The following is an 18,005-nucleotide window of genomic DNA, read 5'->3' as shown; positions in this document are numbered from 1 at the left end:
ATAAGGTGAGAGAGGGCAAATGGGATGTGAAATGGTGGAGAGGGGGGCATTACCGGAATTTTGAGAAATCAATGTTCATGCCATCAGGTTGGAGGCTACCCAAATGGAATATAAGGTGATGTTCCCCCAACCTGAATGTGGCCTCATCACGACAGTAGAGGAGGCCATGGGTGGACATAACAGAATGGGAACGGGAAGAGCAATTAAAATGGGTGGCCACTGGGAGATCCTGCTTTCTCTGGTGGACGGAGTGTAGATGCTCAGTGAAGCGGTCTCCCAACTTACATTGAGTCTCACCGACGTACAGGAGGCCACACCAGGAGCACTGGACACAGTATATGAGCACAATAGGCTCACAGGTGAAATGTCGCCTCACCTGGAAGGACTGTTTAGGGCCCTGAATGGTAGCAAGCAAGGAAGTGTAACACTTGTTCCGCTTGAATGAGTGCGGCTGGTGTGGTCTTCTGTATATCAGTGAGAGCTGATTAGATTGGGAGACCGCTTCACCGAGCATCTACCTCTGTCCACCAGAACAAGTGGGATCTCCAAGTGGCCACCCATTTGAATTCCACTTCCCATTCCCTTTCTTATATGTCCGTCCTTGGCCTCCTCCACTGTCATAATGAGGCCACACTTAGGTTGGATGAACAACACCTTATATTCTGTTTGGGTAGCCTCCAACCTGATGCCATGAAGATTGATTTCTAGAACTTCCAGTAATGCCCCCCACCCCCCTTCACCATTTCCCATCCCCTTTTCCCTCTCTCATCTTTTCTCCTCGCCCACCCATCAAATCCCTCTGGTGCTCCTCCCCCATTTTCTTTTTCCAATGTCTCTTTCACCATTCAACCTCCCAGCTGATAACATCATCCCTCATCTCCCCCCAGGTTTCACCTATCACCTTGTGTTTTTCTCTCCTCTCCTCCCCCCCACCTTTTAAATCTGCTCCTCAGCCTTTTTCCTTCAGTCCTGCTGAAGGGTATTGGCCTGAAACATTGACAATACTCTTTTCCGTAGATAATGCCTGGCCTGCTGAGTTCCTCCAGCGTTTTGTGTGTGTTGCTCAGATTTCCAGCATCTGCAGGTTTTCTCTTGTTTGTGACTGCAACAATTAAATCTGGTTCTCCTATTATTTCACATCAGGCTGATGCCTTCAGATCTAGGGAGAAGAGTCATAGGATGAAGGGTTTGTAATTGTGCTTTGATATGAGAAGTATTGTGTTAAGGATGGAAATCCTTGGGATCCTATTGATGTGGTTTGGATTTAGAAATCAAAAGAATTTAGGGAATGAGTGTAATAGTTGTTGAGTTGCTGGATCTCCTATGATCTTTCTGATTGGAAGAACAGGCTCAAGAGGCTGTATGCCAACTTCTATTAACTATGGTCTTATATTGGGATGGCACGGTAGCATAATGGTTAGCACAACGCTTTACAGTACCAGTGACCTGGGTTCAATTCCCACAACTGTCTGGAAGGATTTTGTATGTTCCCACATCAGTTTCCTGCCACAGTCCAAAGACATACTGGTTGGTAGGTTAACTGTCATTATAAATTGTCCGGTGATAGGCAAGGATTAAATCAGGGTTTGCTGGGCAATGTGGTGCAAAGGGCTGGAAGGGCCTATTCTGTGCTGTAATCAATATAAATAAATATTAGGAAGACCAATGATTTATGTCAGCTTGGAAAACAAAGAAAAATAAAAGGTATAGTAGCACATGTTGAGGTAATATAAACATGTGAGTGCCACATTTCACTGTATGCTTCAATGTACTGTACAGTGACAAATGAGGGCAAGAGAAATCTGCAGTCGTGTTCAGCCCTGGTCTTGGTGAGATGTCCTGAAGCTGGATGTGTTGTTCAAGAGCTCGACATTCAGTAGGCCTTGTATGGCACACAGGTTGCAGTGGAGTCATGGAAAATACCCCACCCTAGGCTCCTGCACAACCAATCCAACACAGCTGGTTTGAAAACAAGCTTCTTGCCGAATTTTACTGAGAAAGGTTTTTGAAAGAAAAAAAAATTATGAAAGAAAAAGCCTTTGGGGATATGTTGGGAAAATGTTGGCTGTAAATAACGTTTTCAGTCTCAATATCTATAATTCCCATGGTAACAGCACTCAGAGAGCTGGCAAAGCACAATGCCTGCTTTGCTTGTTGGCCCACAGATAAAAAGCAATGGAGGCGTAACACTCCATAGTAGCTTGTTTCTTTTAATTTGACAATATTGAACTGTGCCACATGGGAACAGGCTCTTTGCCCCACGATGTTCGCATTGACCAAAATGTCAATTTAAACTAATCTAATCTGTCTGCACGCAGTTCATATCCCTCTATCCTAGTCTGTATGCGTGCCTGTCTAAATATCTCTTATACACACAGTAACCACTTTATAAGGTACATCTTTACACCTGCTTGTTACTGATGATATCTAATTAGACAACCACATGGCCAGCAACTCAATGCATAAACGCATGCAGACATGGTCAGGTGGTTCAGTTGTTGTTCAGATCAAACATCAGAATAAGGAATAAATGTGATCTAAGTGACTTTGACCGTGGAATGATTGTTGTTGCCAGATGGGGTTGTTTGACCATCTCAGGAACTACTGATCTCCTGGGATTTTCACGCACAACAGTCTCTAGAGTTTACAGAGAATGGCGCAAAAAGCAAAATAAAAAGTCCTTTGAGCTGCAGTTCTGTGGGCAAAAATGCCTTTTTAACGAGAGAGGTCAGAGGAGGATGGCCAGGCTGGTTCAAGCTGCCAAGAAGGCGACAGTAACTCACCTGTTACCACAGTGGTATGCAGAAGAGCATCTCTGAATGCACAACATGTCGAACAGTTCCACCCTTAGGAAGGTCATTTGCAGAGTTAGTTGCTATATGTGTTTCAGGCGGAAGATAAGCAACTAATTTAAAACATTTAAATCATTCCACTATATAACATTTGTTGAATATTTTACATTGTGAACTGCTGTTGGCCCTCAGTGCACGTCCCAAGATGCACTGCAGCTCATTGCTCCAAAGCAGGGTTCTGACTGGTTTGCTTCTCAGGATCTGCTACAAAAACAGGTGACTTTGGGGTCAAGGTTTGGACAGTCAGACAGAAAGCCCTGGGAGTTGCTGAGAAGGAGGCCAGAGACTTCAGCTGTGGGAACAGGTAGGGGTGTCTGGTCCATTTGAGGTAAAGGCCTGATACTGTCCAATCTGCAATTTTAGCTATTTCATGATTGAAGTTGGGTGTGCCAAGCAGAGTTAAAACAGGGGAAGAGAGCTTGTTCATTCAATTCTGGCGACTTACTGGAAATTTTGGTTTCTGAATGCAACGCATCCTCAAACTTTGATAGAGGATTTTTTGGTAGTCAACCTGTCTTATTTCTGGTGATTACTGTTTTTTTTTAAATTTAAATTGAGTTTTCAATGATTACAGAAGAGGAAAAAAGATATCAACCCTTCCCCCCTCCCCTCAGCCCCTCCCCCTAACATATCCCTATAGAAAGAAGGAAAAAGAAAGAGAAGAAGAAAGAAAGAAAAATGGTGATTACTGTTTAAAACAAAAGTTATTCTTGTCATTTTTGGTTCCTTTGCTGATCAACCTCATTCTGAGTCCTCCACTTTACAAAACAAAACAAACTTGTAAAATACTTTACTTAACATTCCAGCAATCAGCTTGAGATTTCAAGAATCTAGTGAAACCTAACTAGTTTATTACAAACGTTTGTAATATTCATAAAAAAATGAGTGCCTGCCAGATTCACAAGTGTTGATGAATACTTCCTTCTGTAGAATAATAAAATATAATTGTTTGAGAAAAACAGCTTTTTGAGCTTGTAAAATCCAGTTTTCAAAAATATTTATGATACTATGGCAACACAAAGATCAGAGATCAGCTTTATTCATCATGTACATGTATTAGCAATTTGCTGTGGAGGGTGGGTGAAAAATGCCACAGAGCAATAAAATTTAACTATTAGAAAGAGTAAAGAACTATATAAAAATAAAGACTGCAGTAATCTGGAGTAAAAAGCAAATTGCTGGAGGAACTCTGCAGATCAGGCAGCATCTGTGGAGGCAGAGGGTTAGTTAGACGTGGTTCCATTTTTGGCATTTCTTTACTTCCACTGATGTTGTCTGACCTGCTGAGTTCCTCCAGCAATTTGTCTTTTACTGTTACAGCAGCTGGTATTTGTTGGATTGGGGTGTAGAATTGATATTTTTCTTGCAGTTTAATGCTTGCTTATACTTTTATATAGCCACATATATACAAGTAATTGTTCAGTAAAATTTCCTGAAATTACAGTTACTTTTGTTTTGTTTAGAAACTTCTTACTTATCTGCAGCAGGTGTCACGCCACATGAATCTGGCTGTTTTATAGGTCAATTATTATCAATGGAAGTTTGTTATCTCGCCTAAGAATGAGAAGACCACAACTACATTTTAGCCTGTTTTCTTTCTTTGTCCTCTCAACTCTTCTTCTTACCTAGTAAGAAGATCATAAGCAATAACTTTTATGCTTCATTCTTGACTTCCAAAGAACCTTTGGATCACAGGAGCATCAGCATCCAACATATCCATAAAGATTGTTGTGTATTTAATATTTAAGTAACATTTGAATAAATATATACTGATTAAGCATTCTCTTTTATTTAAATAATTCATGAGATATATGGATAGATAAGTAAATTACATACATCATGATGACAACATGCGCCTCACTTAAAGTAAAACACAAAGTTGGACCAGCATTCCTGGACTCTTGTATCTTCCTTTGCTTTGAAGTTATAAAAAGCAACCCAAATCATTTCATCACATCAGTACATTGAGATAGTACAAGGGAAAATAATAACGGACAGCAGAATGAAGTGTTCCAAATGAAGCAGTGTACCAAGACTCTACTTGTTCATTCAGGTACAAAAACAATTGTTTTTGCATCCAAATGATTGCAAGGTACTGCTGTTACATTCCCTAGTGCTTCTTTCTTAAGCACCTCCACCAGTAACAGTTTAACACTGATCTGGTGTGACCTCACTCTTTGTGGGATCCTGTAGTGTGCACAATAGTGACTGCAAATGCCTAATAGACTTGTGACTATAGTATTTTTCAGAAGATCTGAAGTTGTGAGAGGTGCCTACAATTCTAAATGCTTCTTCTGCATTTTGTAAATTAAAATGCATAATATACAATATATTACTTGGGCAGTGGATTTTACTTTTTTAGTGCTATCCTCTTGTAAACATATTTTAACTGATGTGAAGGAAGAAAGAAATTCCCATTCTAGACATGAAGTCAGAAATGCCAATATTTGTTATTTTTCAAACACTACTATTTCTGTGTTCTTACACCACCTTCCCTCATACGAAGCTATTCAGCTTTCCTCTGTTATGAAGGGGACAAGTTCCCCCAGAGGTAATCTTTCTGAGCAGTTCCAGTGCTTTTGACTGAAGTACTAGGAATTTGAAGCTCCAAAGTGTTATCTTCCTGGGTCAGCTTTTCCCTTGTTCCCACAGCTCTGTGAAGATTGACATAACTGCCTCTCACTGGAAGCACAAGGTCACTGTAGGAGCTGTAAATCAGAGCACTTTTGCTGTGTCAAGGAGCCTATTGCTTCACAGGCCTGGATAGTGGTATGTGTTAATCTTCTTATATCGAGTTTATGGGACAACAAAGCAATGAATCTCAGGCCGGATTAGCCAAGTGTCAACAGCATTATTAACAGAGGTCTGTATCATGCACCATTGCAGCCATATAAATAATCTGCCTAATGCAATTCTGGCCCTTGCCTCGTATAGCTGAGAGATCACTTCAAAATTAAACATGTTCCAAATATGATAAAACATATCAAAGTGCAACTAATCGTTGTCAGCATGTAATAGAATCCTGCAGTGTGACTGTCAGAAAGTTCAGGTAATCTTCTTTTGACTGTGCGTATTTCCCAAGGCAGCAGTGACTGTCTTATTGCCTTTATTGACATATCAACCCAACCAGGGAAGAAACCATTCAAACAGTTAGGTACCTGAAGCTAATTTATTGCAAATCAAACCCGAGCATGCTGTGTAACTACCAGAGATGCAAATGAAACATGTGGCACTCATTTGGTGGAGCTATGTTAGCCTCTGTTCCTGCTACTGACAACATATGATAGAACAGAGACCATCAATTCAGGGATAGCAGTCAAATTGAGACCCATGGCTAATCCCACTGGCTCATTGCAGTTTTCTCTGAGGGTGCTGTGTTGGAAACAAGGAGAAGAGTTATCCTTTCATGCAGACAGAGACAACTGAGTTTTCATTGCTTGAAGTGCATGGTCTTATGTAAGTAATCACAAGGCAGCCCTCAAAATAGACACAGCCCTTTAAACACCAGTGCAAAACAAGCTGAAGCATAATTCAGTGTGAACGAGATTTCCCAACATTATGTCATGAAGTTGTTGCATGTTGCTGTAATCCCAACATAACATTTGGGTCTCTCTAGTGCTTTCCTCTGGACATGTGATCAAACAAAAGTGGGGGAAGAACAGGAGTTAATGTCTATATGTTAAAGCCAGGTTGCTGTCCCAAGTGGCACCACAGTTGTGTAATAGTTAGTGCAACATTATTACAGCTTGGGGCATCCTGGAGTCCAATTCCAGCACCATAAATAAGGATTCTGTACATCCGCCCTGCAGATATTCACTAGGTATTTCGGTTTCCTCCCACAGTCCAAAGACATAGACGGTAGGTTAATGGGTCATTGTAAATTGTTAGGGTTTGTCGGGCATTGCTGGGGAGGTGTGGCTCAAAGGGCCTGGATTGCTAAATAAAAATAAATAAATAAAATCACAAAGTCCAATGGAGTTAAGAGACTGCAGATGCTGGAATCTGGATCAGGAAACAATCTGCTGGAGAACCACTTTGAGATGAGCAGGAAAGGCATGGTCAATGTCTTGGGCTGAAACTTTGCCTCAAGACTGTAAAGTCCAATGATCTCTTGCACATTTGTTCTGCAACTCTGCTGCAGAGGTCTGCATTGTGAGCTTCAGTGGCTAATAGGTGTATGCAAGGAAATGCTAGCCGTGTGCACCAAATAGAAAGGATGTGAGGTGCAGCTGTCCATCATCTACAAGGCTCAGGTCAGGAGTGTAATGGAATACTCGAGTGCGGCTCCGTCAGCACTCAAGAAGCTTGACATCATCCAGTACAAGACAGCCCACTTGATTGGTACCCCTTCCACAAGCAACCGATCCCTCTACCACTGATGAACAGTTGCAGAAGTGTGTATTATTTACAAGATGCACTGCAACAATGCACCAAAGTTCCTAAGGCAGCAACTTCCAGACTCACAATCACTACCATCTAGAAGGATGAGAACAACAGATACCTGGGAACAGCAAAACTTGGAAATCCCCCTCCGAGTCGCTCACCATCCTGACTTGGAAACATATCGCTGTTCCTTCATTGTCGCTGGGTCAAAATCATGGATTTCCCTCCCTAACAGCACTGTGGGTGGACCTACAGCAGTTCAAGGCGGCAGCTCATCACCACTTTCTCACGAGCACCTGGGGATGGGCAATAAATGCTGGTTTAGCTGACGACGCCCACATCCCGTAAATGAATAAATTTTTATAAGTTTAGGCAATCGTTCTATACATAACTACATGAAGGTACCATAAAAAGGGAAAGCAGAATACAGAAAAGAATGGTACATTTATAGAGAGTGTACAGTGCAGGCAGACGAGTAACATGCATGAAACATAGAAGTCTGAACTGCTTTTATACAAACTTCATTAGCAGTCATCTGGTTCAAAGGAGACCTCACGGTTTCATAGCACTTCCAAGATTAATCCTCCTAACAGATAATTCATGTCACCGTGTTCTCACCTCAGTGAAGCAAAGGAAGCCTCTGAATTCAAACAGCCTGTCCTCCACTAAGCTGCATTGAGCAGAATGTGCTATTGCCACCGCCACTGCATTAGTACCATACTGCTGTTTGCCCGTCAGGTCACTGCCTTCCCTGGGATGGTAACGGGCTGGTCTATACAGCCCCAGAGTGTGGCTACTGAAAAGAGGGTGTGAACATAATCGAGCAAAGGCATATGTAGGATTAACAGAAATGATACTCAAAAGGGTGGTCAGCTTTGACCCAAAACATTGACAATACCCTTCCTGCCATAGATGTTGCCCGATCAGCTGAGTCCTTCCAGCAGATTTTGCTACTGCAGCAGATTCTAGTATCCACAGTCTCTTGTGCCTCCTGAATATTGCTTGAATTGTTATACTCAGATGCACAGATCTGCTCTGGAGAGTTGATATGATGTTGATATTTCCCAATATGGAAATGCTTATGGAGAGCATGGAGCCTGGTGATTGGCCGCAGAGGAAAGGCAAGTTGGGAATTACATTTTAAGAGATACTTGGTTTTCTGGTCACCGAAGCTGAAGTGTGATCAGGTGACTGCACCTACCATTTCTACCTCCTTCCTTCTCCCTACCCCTTGCTTTGCTGATCTTGACAAGGATGAGGCTGAGTTGTGGAACACGCACATGCCCATGAGTCTGGAGACTCTACACTGCAGAACTCAGACTGAGTAAGTTGTCTCCATTACTCTGTATTTGTAGGTGGCAGCATATCTTTAGCTATCAGTGCATTTTATCCTTGTGTTGGTTTGTACCTCAGCCGATAGCTAGACGGTGAAATAGCAGTACTCATCTGCAAATGGCTTAACCAACTCTTTGAAAACAGTGGTGTAAAATATTAAAAAAGCTACTCAGCTATAGAACAGAACAACACCAGAACAGGCCCTTTGGGCCCATAATGCCTGTGCTAAGCATATTGCCAAATTCAACCACATCTCTTCACCCTGATATGATCCATATTCCTCCATAGTTAAATGTCTACCTAACAGCCTCTTAAATGCCATTATGGTATCTGCTTCCAACCTTACCCCAGCAACTCCAGGCACTTCCCACTCCTAAAAGAAACTTGCCTCACATATCCCTTTCTCCACTTAAATGCATGTCCTCCAGTATATCTGGCAATCACCATTTCAATGCTCTGGGTATGGTTACAGAGTAACTGTTCCTTCAGAAAGGGGAATCTTCTGTTGCTCTGGATTATCTCAGCAACAAAATCCAGCTTCCTCAGATCAAGGTAATTGCAGACAATGTACAACACTGGACAGTGGTCCTGCTGACTGCATGGTATCTAAACACAAAGTACACTGCAGATGCTGTGGTCAAAGCAACACATACAACACGCTGGAGGAACTCAGCAGGTCGGGCAGCATCCATAGAAACAAGCAGTCAATGTTTCAGGCTGAGACCCTTCGTCAGGACTGAAGAGGGAGGGGTCGGGCCCTATAAATAATAAGGGGGGAGGGTGGAAGGTGCCAGGTGAAAAACCAATCAGAGGACAGATCAAGGGGTTGGGGAGGGGAAGCAAGGAGGGGATAGGCAGGAGAGGTGAAGAAGGAATGTAAGGGGAAAGCACTATGGGTAGTAGAAGAAGGCAGAATCATGAGAGAGGTGATAGGCAACTGGAGGAGGAGGCAGAGTGAAACTGGGATGGGGGAAGGTAGAGGGAGGAAACTACTGGAAGTTGGAGAATTCAATGTTCATGCCAAGGGGCTGGAGACTACCCAGAGGGTATATGAGGTGTTGCTCCTTCAACCTGAGTTTGGCCTCATCATGGTAGTAGAGGAGACCATTTATGGACATATCTGAATGGGAATATGAAGCACAGTTGAAGTGGGTGGCAACCAGGAGATCCTGTCTGTTATGGCGGACAGAGTGGAGGTGCTCGACAAAGCGGTCCCCCAATCTGTGTCAGGTCTCGCTGATGTAGAGGAGGCCTCACCGGGAGCACCGGATGCAATAGACGACTCCAGCAGACTCACAAGTGAAGTGTTGTATGGTATCTAGTTTTCCGCCAAAGGAATTCTCTTCATCCAGAGCAGAAAGCATCAATGACCATATGAGAGGGGTGTGCTACATATAGTAGAATTGAAGGCCACTGCCGCCATTACCTATCGACAATGTAGTTGTGATCCTGCTCTGACCTACCTTTGTAGCCACAGAACAGGGTATATCTGTCAGTAACTCAAACCTTTAGCTCTTGGGAGGAGCCTGCAGCTAAGAGCCTTTTTCTAGATTCATGACCCATATATTTTATGTTGCGTACTGGCCATTTATATAGATTTAACAGTTGTGTGGGACTCAACACCTTAGGTTACTGAAATCAGCTTGCATTGGAGTATTCCATGGCACTGAGCACTCTACATGCAATATCTATACAGTTCCAAATCATACTGAGTCGCTTTGTACAGAGCCTTACCACAAAATGCATTGAATAGAAAGTAATGCATTCAACTCAAAGGAGTGTACAGTTCAATTTTGCTGGAATCTTGAATGTGCTATCATGATGTAAAAATTATTATTATACCATATGACTTAGAGTAGACTGCAACCAATTATATGAGGGTGCAACCTAGGGTCCAGAAGTTACTTTCAGTAACATACCGTTCACTACTCAGTGGAACATTAGCGTTTGCAGAACTAAACCAAGTCAATGGCTGTTCCACTGTTGAGGTGTTCAGCCTTATTGTGGCAGTGCTCTTGGAACATTGTTGATTTGAGGACCCTTCCCCTCATCTGATCTAAGTGCCATCTCCTCCGTCTTCCCACCCTGTTACGTACCTGTGTGAATGACTGGGAACAACAGCATTCTGAAGCTGCCAGAACAGTCATGCAGAATTACAGAAACTGCCACAAAGTCTAACTTGCCTGAGTCCATCTGGCACACTCTAAAGTAATCAGCAGCAAACCTGGAGGCACTTAAGTACTTGCTAATCCCTTTAAATAGCACAGCTAAACCCTGACGGATTTGGACAACATGACCAGTGTTACTGACGATTGATTGGCAAGCGTTTGTCCAGCATGCTGTTTTAAAGTTAGATTTCCAGCATACGCAGTTTCAGATTTGTTGTTTTTACTGCAGGTATTCTGAACAAATGTGTATTAATGTGTGACAGGATACTCTTCTCCATTCTACCCTGTCTTCTCACCCCAGATACCATCGTGTCAAATGACAGAATTTTCACTGATCTGGTAATTTACTTCAAACAGAAGACAATTACTAAATTATGGCCTCAATGTTAATAGACTCTATCATCTTTAGATAACCAGAACATGAATGCAGCTTCTTACAAGCAAAGGAGGTTTTCTATGATAAATCATTTGCGTAAGCATGTTCCACAGAGGCATCCCATCAACGGACTGAGAGAAATCTATATGTTTGACAGGCACTTAACTTACAGGGAAATAAAATGTTCTTCAGATAATGAGCAGCAATTCGTGCAAGAAAAAAAAGATCCTGAAGCTCACAATTAAGAAATAAGATTCATGAAAAAAGCTGTGAAAGAGAAAACCCTGAGATTGGCGCTTCCAAATGTACTGCCCCAAAGCAATTAAAACTTCTGTTGGAGAACTTGTTGAACTTCGGGAAAAGGTAAAGATAACAATATATACAATTCCTAACAAATGCAACTGCACATGGGGTAAAAATATTCTAATCACTTAATGTGGGTGTGTAATCCTCATTATCTGAACTTGGGCATTTCTAGGCAGAAAACTGTCCACTAGTTAAACTTTCCACTTGTTAGATTCCACTAATACTATCCAAATCTACAGTGAAATAAGAGAGAACCAAGAATCTAATTATACCTCCAGTCAGTGAATCATATCTTGTAGATGGCATGCCAACACATCTCCTGGGCGCATCTCGCTGCAGAGACTCACCAGGGATTGTGGTACAGTGGTATATGTAGCGCTGACAGTAATTGACTCCAGACACCATGAAGAATGATAGTGTTGTCGTAAGTACATAAGAAAACCTCCACATCACCACCTGTCTACCCCCTTGAATGAGCAGTGTCCCTCCACTTTGGACAATGCCTGAAAGGGTACTTTAAGCAGCAAGGGCATAGAATGTCCTCTGGCTGGGGATTTTCAATAGCCATCAACTAGAATGGCTTGGTAGCATCATCACTAACTGCGAGTCCTGAAGGATGCCTGGGCCTCTGGCAGGTGGTGAGTAAACCTATATGAAGGCTAAACCTACTTGACGTTGTCCTTAGCAGTCAACTTCAGATTCTATCCAGGATACCACTGGTAGAAATGACAACTGAATAGGTCTTTGGAAGGCAACATCCTGCCTTCACACTGAGAATATCTTCATAATATGAAGGAATGAGGCCAGACTTGGCAATGCAAAGCTGGACCAGCTCGAGAGCAACAGAATGTAGCCCGTCACAGTGAGTAACCACAGAGCCAGGTGCATATATACTTAATTTACTCTCAACAGGGGCCATCTCTGGTTTAATGGGGGTAAACAAAGAGAAGCACCAGGTGTTTCTAAAAATAGGGACAAAGTGAGGGTGCAGCACTTGTGTGCCTTTAAATTTCCTGACAACACTACTGTCATTGACCAGATCAAAGATGGTGACAATTTAGCATATAGGAGTGAGACTGAAAATCTGGCTGAGCAGTGCCACAGCAACAATCTCTCACTCCATTTCAGCAAGACCAAGGAGCTGGTTATTGACTTGAGAAGGAAACCTGAGCCGGTTCTCATTGGATGAGTCAGAAGTAGAGAGGGCCAGCAACCTTAAATCCTCAATGTTATCATTTCAGAGGGTTTGTCCTGGGTCCAGTATGTATGTGCCATTATGAAGAAAGCACAGCAGCACTTCTACTTTCTTAGAAGTTTGTGAAGTTTCAGCATGTCATCTAAAACTTTAACAAACTTCTGTAGATGTGTGGTGGAGCGTATATTGACTGGGTCTGGGTGCATCACTGCCTTGAATGGAAAACACTCCAAAAAAAGGTGTGGCTTCAGCCCAGTCCATCATGGGCAAAGCTCTTCTTTCACTATTGAGCACATCGATACTGAGTGCTGTCGTAGTGAAGCAGCATCCATCATCAAGGAGCCCCCACTATCCAGGACATCTCTATTCTAACTGCTGCCATTAGGAACAAGCTACAAGATCCTCAGAACCCAGGTTCAGGAACAGTTATTGCCCCTCAGCCATCAGGCTCTTGAATCAGAGGGGATAGCTTCACTCACTCCATTACTCAACTGTTCACACAACCTATAGACTCTTCATCTCATGCTCTCAATGTGTATTGTTTATTTATTTACCATTATTATAATTTTTTTGTATTTTTGCAATTTGTCATCTTTTGCACATTGACTATTTGTCTGCCCTGTTGGTGCCAGTCTTCCATTAATTCTGTTGTGATTCTTGTATTGACTGTGAATGCTACAAGAAAATATATCTCAGTGTTGTGTATGGTGACATATGCTCTTTGATCCTATGTTTACTTGTAGACAATATAGACAATAGACAATAGGTGCAGGAGTAGGCCATTCAGCCCTTTGAGGCAGCACCGCCATTCAACATGATCATGGCTGATCATCCACAATCAGTACCCCGTTCCTGCCCTCTCCCCATATCCCTTGACTCTGCTATCTTTAAGAGCTCTATCTAACTCTTTCTTGAAAGCATCCAGAGAATTGGCCTCCACTGCCTTCTGAGGCAGAACATTCCATAGATCCACAACTCTCTGGGTGAAAAAGTTTTTCCTGAACTCCATTCTAAATGGCTTACCCCTTATTCTTAAACTGTGGCCTCTGGTTCTGGACTCCTCCAACATCGGGAACATGTTTCTTGCCTCTAGCATGACCAATCACTTTATAATCTTATATATTTCAATCAGATACCCTCTCATCCTTCTAATACTTTTGAACACTTACAGCATGAATATGCAGCAAATGGAGAGTATGGATCATGTGCACACAGGAGGGATTAGTTTAGTCTGGCATGGTTGGCAGAGGTAACTTGGACATGGAGTATTGTGAGCAGATTTGGTCCCTTATTTAGGAAAGGATGTACTGGCATTAGTGAGGTTCTTGAGAATAATTTCTGAATGAAAGGGTTAAAATGAAGAGCATTTGATGGCACAGTTTAGAAGAATGAACGGGGATCTCATTCAAAACTATTGAATTTTGAAAGGCCCAGATAGCATGGGCATGGATGTCAAAAGGATGTTTCCAAAAGTAGAGCAGTCTAGATCCAGAGGTCACAGTCTTAGAATACAAGTCTTTAGAACAGAGATTAAGAAGAATTTGTGAAGTGAATCTATGGAATTTGTTGTAACAGGCAGCTGTGGAAACCAAGTAATTGAACATATTTAAAGCAGAGGTGGATAGGTTCTTAATTAGTAAGGGTGTCAAAGGTTACAAGGAGAAAAGAGGACAATAGTGTCAAGAGGCATAATATATCAGCCATGATGAAATGGCAGAGCAGACCAGATGGGCAGAATGGCCTAATTCTGCTCCTATATCTTATGGTCTTATAGACAATGTAGATCAAAGGCCTGCTCCTGCCTTATACTGTTTTGTGTTCTAAACAGTACAAATAGTAAATAGGCAGCAGAAAGCATTTCATAACCAAGACATCAGATACAGCCCTGCAGTCCTGTCGCTTTCCATTTTTAATCAGTGGTTGACAATTAAACCATTCATGGGAGGAATGAGCTACAGGAACATTCTCATCCTGTGTGATTTGAAAGCATTTGAATTTGAATGCTGAAGGCAAGGCAACAAAAGGTTCAGCTACGTTCAGCCGGAAGTGTCAAATGGATGATCCAACTTGCTGTCTTCGGGAGATCTCTGGCACCACAGAAGCCAACTCAGTTCAGCTCATATGATAGCAAGAAGTGGCTGCAAGCACTGGATACAGCAAAGGCAATAACATCCCAGCAGTAGTACTGATGAGCTGACTTCTAGAAATAGCTCTGCCTCTAGCCAAGTTACACTAACATCTACCTGACAACTGTTTCTCAGTCAACAAATGATGGAAGTGCTTTCAAGCAGCACTTGCTCTTCAATAATCTGCTCACTGATGCCCAATTCAAGTTTTATCAGAACCACACAGCAGGATGGCTTTTCACAGTCTTTATCCAAACTTAAACCAAAGAGCTGATTTTCAGAAACAAACTTAGAGTGACTGACCTTGGGAGGGAGGTTGACAAGGACAGCAGGCACGTGATGATATCCAACCCGCAGGTTCCTTTCAAGCTACACACATATTGATTAGGATATCTCCATTCCGACATCACTAGGTTTATGGGAGCTATCGGGACCATCACAGAAGCTGCTGAGTGAGTCTCCAGATGGCTCTGGAGAAAGATGTGTGACCCATGGACCATTGCTGCTGGGACACAAGCCAGGTCCTGATCAACCCTGACTGGGTCACCTGGGAGAGAGTGTCTGATGTTGAAAGACCCAAAACACCCTATGACCCCAGGTTACATCACTGATGATGTGTCCCAGCACTGAGGCTGTCTACAAGAAGGGTCAGAGCCGTCTCTATTTCCTGAGGAGACTGAGGTCCTTTAACATCTGCCAGACGATGCTGAGGATGTTCTACGAGGCTGTGGTGGCCAGTGCTATCATGTTTGCTGTTGTCTGCTGGGGCAGCAGGCTGAGGGTAGCAGACACCAACGCAATCAACAAACTTATTCGTAAGGCCAGTGATGTTGTGGGGGTGAAACTGGACTCTCTGACAGTGGTGTCTGAAAAAAGGATGCTGTCCAAGTTGCATGCCATCTTGGACAATGTCTTCCATCCACTCCATAATGTACTGGTTAGTCACAGGAGTACGTTCAGCCAGAGACTCATTCCACCGAGATGTAACACTGAGCATCATAGGAAGCCATTCCTGCCTGTGGCCATCAAACTTTACTACTCCTCCCTCGGAGTGTCAGACACCCTGTGCCAATAGGCTGGTCCTGGACTTATTTCCACTTGGCATAATTAACTTATTATTTAATTCCTTATGGTTTTATATTGCTATATTGCTTCACCATTCTTGGTTGGTGCGGCTGTAACGAAACCCAATTTCCCTCGGGATCAATAAAGTATGTCTGTCTGTCTGTCTCAGCATCAAACAGTAAAATGCTCCATTCATTAGCATTGTAGAATGCCTTCAAAAGATGAAGATAGTGGCTCACCATAATCTTCATAAAACCAGTTGGGGATATATAGTAAATGCTAACCTTGCCACTGATGTCTAGATCATGAAAAATTAATAAAAACAAAGCTCTGAATTTACATCTGAACAGAAATTCAGATTTATTTTGGTGGTCAGTCATTGAGCATGGAAACAGGCCCACCCCAGCTGGTCCATGCTACATGCAATATCCTTTCTGTTAGTAGCAGCTGTCTATGTTCAGCCCGTAAACATCCAAGCCCCTCTCCTCCATGCACCTATCCATATGCCTCTTAAATGTTGCAATTGTTCCTACCTTGGCCACTTCTTCCAATAGTTTGTTCCAGGTAATCACTACAACATGTAAAGTTAACTCTCAGCTCTCTTAAATGTCTCCCCTCTTATCTTATGTACTCCAGTTTTGGATTTCACAACCCTGGGGAAAAGCAGGATGTCCACATGATTTCATAAACTTCTGAGATCACCCTTCATTCCTGCACACCAGGGAATCAAAGCCCAGCAAGCCCAACCTCTCCCTACGACTCAGGGCACTCTAGTCCAGGCAACGTCCTTCTAAGTATCTTTTGTACCTGCTCCATCTTTACAGGGTGCCCTGAAATATATACAAATTTCCAATTGCAGCCTCACAATAACTATACAACTGCAGCATAACATCCCTGTCTGGCACGTCCAGATAAGGGTAGCGCCTCTGGTGAAAAGGACTGTCGTGTCTCCCTCAAGACAGCTAATCTACCTTTGGTCCTCACCTGACACTCAGCTCTCGCCTCTGCAACAGCAGCCACACCCCGGTCAACTACTTCAATGGGCAGGCTGAACCGGGAGAAAGTAGCTTCAAATGCCGGTGAGATCGGGATATGCCTAACCTGGCATGCAAAGTCAGTTTCAGTAAATTGGGCAGATGAAATCACTGCTGAGATTCAACGGCCAGGAAGTTGGTTCTGCAGTCCACCATGGAACGCAAAGGACATTGTAAGGCACAGAGCAGGTCATGGCCATCCTATTGGTCTCCAGTTGCGACGATCACTCATACCACTGGAATGGGGCTTCTGAGGGCAAGAGAGTGGAAGTACTTCAGTGCAAAGGATTTTCCCATATAGGTTCCCAATCTTCAAAATCAATGGACAACCAACGTACAATATCCTTGCTCCAAAACCCGATACGCGGATTGAAAGCTGGAATGCAAAATCCCTTTTTCACCATCCTGTCCACCTGCAAGGCTGCTCAAAACCACCTCAAGCTACTGAACCCCAACCAACCTAACCTTCCAGATCAGCTTGCCACACAGAACCCTTTCAAAAGCCTTACGAACAGCTATATAGACAACAGCTAATGCCCAAACTTCATCTGTCTCCCTAGTTATCACTTAAAAAACTGCAAAGGGATCAGACAGCTTCCAAATACAAAACACGCTGACTATTCCTGAATAGACCTTGACTATCCAAGTGATGATAGATTTTGTTCCTCAGAATTCCCTCCAGTAATTTCCTTACAACTGAAGTCAGTTTCAGCAGCTTGTTGTCTGCTGGGTTGTCACTGCTGTTCTTCTTGAACTAGAGAACAACATTAACCACTTTACTAAAGGCAGGCAACAAAGCAAATCTCTATAACGGTCTCCACAATTTCTTCCTGGCCTCTCACAAGGTCTGGCAGTGGGGGGGCAGGTGTGCACTTAGTAAAGCTCTGGGAATTTATATTTGCAGCCCTGGTCACCCTTTTACTATTAATAAAACTGAAACACCTGAAGATTATCTTTAACTTGTCTGTCAAGTCTTTCTCATACCCTCTTTTTGCCTTCCTAATTTTCCTCTTAAGCCTAGTCTTGCACTCTTTATTCATTGAGGGATTCATTTATGCCTGGATTTATGACCATGATGTACACTTCCCTTTTGCTTACCAGAGCCTTAATTTTTGTGTTAGCCAGAGTTCCCTGAACTTGATTCATCTACCCTTCACCCAATTGG

This window comes from Hypanus sabinus, chromosome 4 (assembly GCF_030144855.1).
Source record: "Hypanus sabinus isolate sHypSab1 chromosome 4, sHypSab1.hap1, whole genome shotgun sequence".
Lineage (NCBI taxonomy): Eukaryota > Metazoa > Chordata > Chondrichthyes > Myliobatiformes > Dasyatidae > Hypanus > Hypanus sabinus.
The sequence above is the reverse complement of the archived record's forward strand: the minus strand, read 5'-3'. Positions refer to the sequence as shown.